The sequence below is a fragment of the Rattus norvegicus genome, chromosome 1 (genome assembly GCF_021556685.1).
Source record: "Rattus norvegicus strain SHRSP/BbbUtx chromosome 1, alternate assembly SHRSP_T2T, whole genome shotgun sequence".
Taxonomy (NCBI): domain Eukaryota; kingdom Metazoa; phylum Chordata; class Mammalia; order Rodentia; family Muridae; genus Rattus; species Rattus norvegicus.
Window position 1 is genome coordinate 63,565,834 of NC_141534.1, and position 6,460 is coordinate 63,572,293.

A 6,460-nucleotide genomic window follows, 5' to 3' on the forward strand; every position below is an offset into this window, starting at 1 on the left:
TTCCACAAGACTTCCCGAGCTCCATCTAAGGATTGGCTGTGGCTTTCAGCTGCTCAGTGAAGCCTCTGGAGACAGGTGTGCTACTTTTCTGTCTGCAAGTAAATCAGAAAGAATATCATAAATAGCGTCAGAGGTTGTGTCTGTCACATGAGACAGATCTCACTTTGTGTCAGTCATTGACTGGTTGGTCCCTCAATATCTGCTTTACCTTTATCCCTGCACACTTATTGGCAAGACAGATTTCGAGTTGAAGGTTTTGTGAATGTATTGATGTCTCCTTCCTCTTCTAGAAGTGTTTCTTGTTACAGGAGGTGGCCATTTCGTTTTCATGCTCTGGTAAGCCTGCAAGGGAGGCTTTGTGTTGGGTCCAGTAGTTAAAAGCAAGACCTGGGAAGAGGAACGGCAGAGTTGTGATCTAGGACTTCCTGCAGCAGCCAGCTCTGGGTCCTGGGAGCCTAGGCAGGCTTTGCAGTCATAGAGCTCCATCCACTGCCCAAGTCCCATCCTGACACCTTCTCCATCTCTATTACAGACCATTGTAATTCTGGCATAGTCGCTCTGTCCTGGGCCTGATAGGCCATCCTACCCTGGAAGAACAGAGAGTTCAAGGACGGCCAAATTTCACTTAAGCAAACTTGTTCTCAGACTGTGTGGTTGCTCTGTCTTAGCTCTCATAACACACTTTCCTCTACGTTGCCTTAGGCTGTATCCTCCAAGCATCCCACCATGCATCAGCTCCATATCCTGACGAACCTACCTTAGGGTCCCTGATAATTCCAGATACTTTAATGTTCGCCCAGGATGGACTGTGGCCTCTGGTGTGGCTCACATTGATCCTAGAAGTTCATGGGAGCCTCCATGCCATGGCATAGGATGTCTCTGAATCCGCACTGGCCTGAGGGATTCCATCTGGCACAGGATTCTCTCCCTATTGTTGAATTTTGGCTCTTACGTTTTTCAGGAATGGCTCTGCATGTGGTCAACACACACTACCCTGGAAGTCCAGAGTTCAAGGAGGGCCAACTTTCACTTAAGCAAACTTTTTCACAGAGTGTGTGGGTCCCATCAGCAGAGAGTAGCCTCCACATTGCAATGATGTGCAAACTTCTGCCTTTCAGCCATGATGGACTTTAGGATCTACCCTGAGGACCCTCCACAAGCCACAGGTGGGTGATGTGTAAATTGGGCATGTTATTGGGTCAGGTCTTCAGTGCAGTGCCTTAAGCTGACAGCCTTTTGGGAGGGCATATGCTTCTCTATTAAATGAACTGGTTCCACTGTTGGACTGGACTCTGCTGTGTCTGCCGCTCATGCTCTCCTCCAAGTCTCTAACTGTCCCTAACTCTCCTTGACTGGCTGGTCAATCAGTCTTCATACCAGTCTAGAGCCATTCTATAAACACAGAGCCCAGACAGTCCTCTGCCGACGTTTAACAGGGCTGCTGGTTTAGTGTCCTGGGTTCCCTATGGGGGTGCAAACTCAAGTTTCTTAGGTCCCTATGTGTCTGACAAAAAGCCTTTAGAACAAGGTAGATGTGAAGAAATCAGGAAATAAACTCCTGCAGTACTTCATGTCTACCACTGGAGGGCTCTACACTTTTCTGGTCCTGGTGTGCTACTCAGCAAACCCTCTCACTGGAAGGCTCTGTGCCTGAAGCAGAGAACCTCTGCTAAACACAATGTTACCAAGAAACTGGCTGTATCTTCATGGCAGCCTGTAGAAGATTCTCCACGACCCAGAGGACCCAATTGGGAAAACTTAGGTAGGCAGGGTGTGGGAGCCACGAGGGCTGTATGGAGACCTTACCCAGGATTTAATCTCCAGCTGTGCATTCCGATTAACATGACCCACACTCCTATGAAGGTCTCTGGGTGGCTCCTGATATGAGTTGGGGGAGGGGGGAGGACAAGGAAGCTGGGTCAAGACAGAAGCACTGTCCTTACTCACTGCGTCTGGGCTTGTTCCTGCCCTAACTGTGAAGCAGGAACCAAACACCCCCTCCTCATGGGACTGTCCGTGATGAGGCCAGCTGAGGATCTGAACTGTCAGCAAGAAAGACAGGAGCTGTATGTGCCACAAACCAGAGCACAGTGTCCCGCATAAGCCCATCTCTCAAATGATGCCATCTCCTCCCCAGAGTGGCTCCAGTCTGGGTTAGGAGTGGGTCATGTATTCCGAGCTCTCTGCTACTCCTGCAAACACAGCAATGGTGCCTTCTCATGCTCATCTATACTGAGCCTAGGGAGCAGCCAGAGGTCATACTCATGGGAATTCAGACTCAGTTCAATCTGCTATCCTGTAGCCCATGAGTCTGGACTCAACTTTAGTGGTCAAGGCCAGTGGTTTTTTTCCTGGACAAGACTTTGAGAATGTTAGTGACACATTGTATGCCCTTGGCTGGCCTTCACTCTAATAGCCCTGAGTGACCATTCCAGCCTGCCCTCAGGGATTCAGATCAGCATTGGCCAGATCAGGCTCTTTGCTACCTGTTCCTATAGCTCACCTCCACTCTAGTTCATGTGTCCTGGCTGCTGCACCTGCTCCAGAAGCTACCAGATGTCTTCCCACAGAATCCTGTAGTCCCTGTGGGCTCATCCACAGACATCTCACACTCTCCCTGCTGGGAGTTAGGCTGGATGCCTGCTGTGTGGGAGCTGCCTTGGCTCGTGGAGCAGAGTCAGAAGCAGCGGAGGAGATGTTGTCTGCTGCTCTTAATGTCCTCAGTGCCCAGGGCTTGCCTGTGGTGTGGTTGTGGTCCAGCTCCAGTTAATCACTGATATAAATTCAGCCCGTAGAAGCTGCGGACCCCATGAGGCACAGGGAGGACCATGACTGAGGGAGAACCATGCAATCCAGGACCCTGTTGGGATCAGGGAATATTCCAGGTCTCCTCTCACGCAGGATGCAAGGCTAGGAGCTCTGTGTGCCCTGACACAGGTGCATGGGACCGTGACTCCCCTGAAATGCTCTTTCATACCTATTACATCATCAGCTTTGAGAAGGTCTTCCTCAGTAAGAACATTCCACACTGCTTGCCTCTGCCATCTGGCTCTCTTTTCCAGGGCTGCATGCCCTCAGGAACATTGACATGTCTTCTATGAAAATTAATATTCTGTTAAATCATTTTGATAAACAGTTCTCAGCATGATATCTGTGTCCAGAAGTAGTCATCAGCAATTCTCACGGGGACAGGGAATCAAAATCTTCCCCCTGCTCTTCATCCTCCTCTTTCTCCTCCTCTTCCTTCTCTTCCTCCTCCTCCTCTTCTTTCTCCTCCTCTCTTCATCTTCCTCCTCCTCCTCCTCCTTCGCTCCTCTTTCTCCTCCTCCTGCTGCTGCTGTGCCTAATGCTGCTTTTGCTATTGTTGCTACTCCTGTTGCTGCTGTAGTTTCTGCTGGTGTCTTTTCCATTGCCATGTGTCTGAAATCACCTACTGTTTATACTGAGGACATGAAAGAATTTCCAGATGACACTGTGAAATAGACAAGACAATTTATTCCAAGCAAAAAAGACAGTGAGGTAGAATTCTTAGCTTACCATTTGGGGCTTTGATTTGCCTTACTATATTATAACTTCTTTTTTCTACTTCTCAGTTGAGGTCTTTGAAAGAAACCATTTAGAACTACTACCTATAAAATTCAATAGATCACTAGGTCTTAGGAACAAAAAAAAAAAAAACCAGTATGCAAAACAATATGCATGCATGCAGGATTCTGACCATCAACTATAGCCCACAAACTAGGTTGTTGATACTTATTCAATGACAAACCTTGTTAATTAGTTTTGAGGCTTAATGGAATGGGATGTTACATTTGAAAACATAAGACTCTGTTCTGCAGCACTTGTGATTGATGACCACATGTTAAAAAATCAGTAGCCCCTGGAGGAGTCCATGAGCCCATGAACCTCTTGTCCTCACCCTGTGGGAGCTATTGGCCTAAGGGGGAGCTGGAGTCCATCTGAAGGGATGGGCCAACTAGAAAACTCTGTAGAGTGTGGAACTCATCAATCCTATTGGGTCCCTGCTGGGAAGAGGAGAAATCAAGAAGAGGGAGAAGGCTTGGTGTTGGGGAAACCTCATAAAGAACTTAGAGCAGATACAAGGTAAGAATTGTGGGGAAAATGGAAACCAGAGACAGAGGAAGGACCAGCATAGAGCAAACTGAAAAGGACAAAGCACAAAGGTACCTGGGCTATGCCTGCTGCTTGTTCTCTGGACTCTCCCTGTGGCTCATTTCTGGGGGGAGATTCTGTTCTGCCCCAGGCGAGGTTTCTTTCTCCTTGGCATGCAGCAACACAGCTTTATCAGGGCATTTGCTATATTCCTGGTCCACCCCTTAAAACCTCTGTGCCGGACCCTGCTGGGGATGGGCTTATCCTCTAATGGGGCTCTGTGGGAGAGTGGGTTGTCTTCTTTGATTTCCTTATTGCTACTCTTCTCACTGAAGATGCTTGTTGTTTGAATGCATGGGACACTCACAGCACATTTGTGATAGTGGTCCTGTGTAGGTGTCATCGGTAGAGGCCTGAGACGACCAGCCACAGTGGATCTTTTGCCTCCTTTTGGATGAGCATTCTGGCCATAGTGAGATACGTGACCATGGGAGGATGACACCCGCAAGGTGCCAAGGACTGGCAGGCTTCCACTCCTCTTTGGTTCTAATCTAAAAGCAGCAGCAGGATCAAGGCTAGGAAATGGGGCTGCAACGGGACTCACTTGCTGTGCCTGTGCTGTGCAGCCATCCCCCTGGAGAGCCTGCTTTTGTAGAAAGAAATAAGTTGCCATTTCCTCATTATATTTTCTTTGTTTTAAAGAGTGTTTTACTACAGAGGTTTGGAATCCAATGCTTTTCATGGCATCCAAAATGGCCGGGTCTGGTGTGAGGGGAAGCAGTTCTTCATAGGGACCTATCAATCCGTTCCAGTGTTCTTTGAACCAAGGGTGTTTCATCGCCTTTCTTGCTGTTGGTCTAAAGTTGGGATTTACCCTCAGTAATTTACTAAGGAGGTCCTCCAGTTCTTTTGAAACCCCACAGGGAGCAGGATATACCCCTGCCACTACTTGTCTTTGCAGTTCTTGGATGATCACTGAATCAAATGGGAGCTTTCCCACTACCATACAGTACAAGACCACTCCTATAATCCACATATCATTCTTCGGCCCGTCATACCGATGGCCAAGGAGGAGTTCAGGGGAACCAAAAGAGTACGTGCCGCAGTGGTCGTTTAGCATTTTTCCAGATTGAAATTGGGTGCTAAGCCCAAAGTCGATGACTTTGACCTTTTTGTTTTTATCAATCTTTATATTGTCCAGTTTGAGGTCTCGGTGAACAATCCCCTTTCCATGGCAGTAGCTCACTGCTGACAATATCTGTTCAAATATTTGCCGGGCCTCATCCTCCTCTATGTGCCCTGACTCTCTGATGTACTGGTAGAGTTCTTGGCCTTCCACCAGCTCCATTATGAGGTATATTCTCGTTTCCTTTTCAATAACTTGTATGAGAGACACTATGTTGGGGTGGTTGATCTTTCTCATTATGTTTGCTTCCATCATGGCTGGCTGGAACCACTGCTTGTCCTTTCGCAGAACTTTGACAGCCACCGGGGTTCCTGTGAGCCGGTGGTGGGCCAGGAGGACTTTGGCGTTGCCCCCTTGCCCAATTGTCCCCAATACTTGGTATTGGGAATGGAAGTTGCCCTCCTCAGAGATACTGGGCTCGGGTGTAGGGGTTGGTAACTCCTCCTCAGTCTCTGTAGGCATTTTATCAGTACTAATGCTACCTAAAAATGACAAAAATGGAATCAAATAATGAAAAAGATGGAGCAATATAGGAGCTAAAATTACACTTGTGGTACCTAAAAGAAACAAACAAAAGAAAAAGAAAAAAAAACAAACAAAGACAAAGTAAAAACTAGACTAGAAAAATAGAGCAAAATTATGAAAAAGTTAAGGGGAAAATATGAAGAGTCATAAGTAAAAGCCACCCAAATAACCAACCCCAAAAGAGAAAGCCAAGAGCACACACATACTAAATGCAATGATGAAAATAAAAATCGTCATACTACAATAGGATTGGGCGGCCAAAGATGGTCAATACTATGAATAGATGTTCATTGAAGAAAAAAAAAAGATGAAAGAAACGAGAGGAGAAAGAATTAGTATAAGACAAAACAAACAAATATAAAAAGCCAACACTTAAGGGAAAACTCCATTGAATTTCAGGACCTAGTGATCCACAAAAATCCACAACTCTCCAGAGCAAAATACTGAAAATTAAAATTAACCAACCACAAGGAATAAGGCAGTTAAATATCAGTGAATAGTAAACCTTAAACAAAGGCCGAAGAGTCAAAGTGTCACAAAGGGCAAATTTGTATCAAGTCTAAGCCAATGATTGCTTGTACTCAATAAATAGAGAAACAGGAATAATGTAAAAGGATGAAACCGCAGGACATTGAA

The 6,460-nt window shown here is 46.5% G+C and overlaps 1 pseudogene; it reads right to left on the bottom strand.

The window, feature by feature from the left end:
• Window positions 1-3,289: 3,289 nt before the first annotated feature.
• LOC148007120 (sperm motility kinase Y pseudogene) lies at window positions 3,290-5,812 on the bottom strand (annotated as a pseudogene).
• Between the last annotated feature and the right edge of the window lie 648 nt (window positions 5,813-6,460).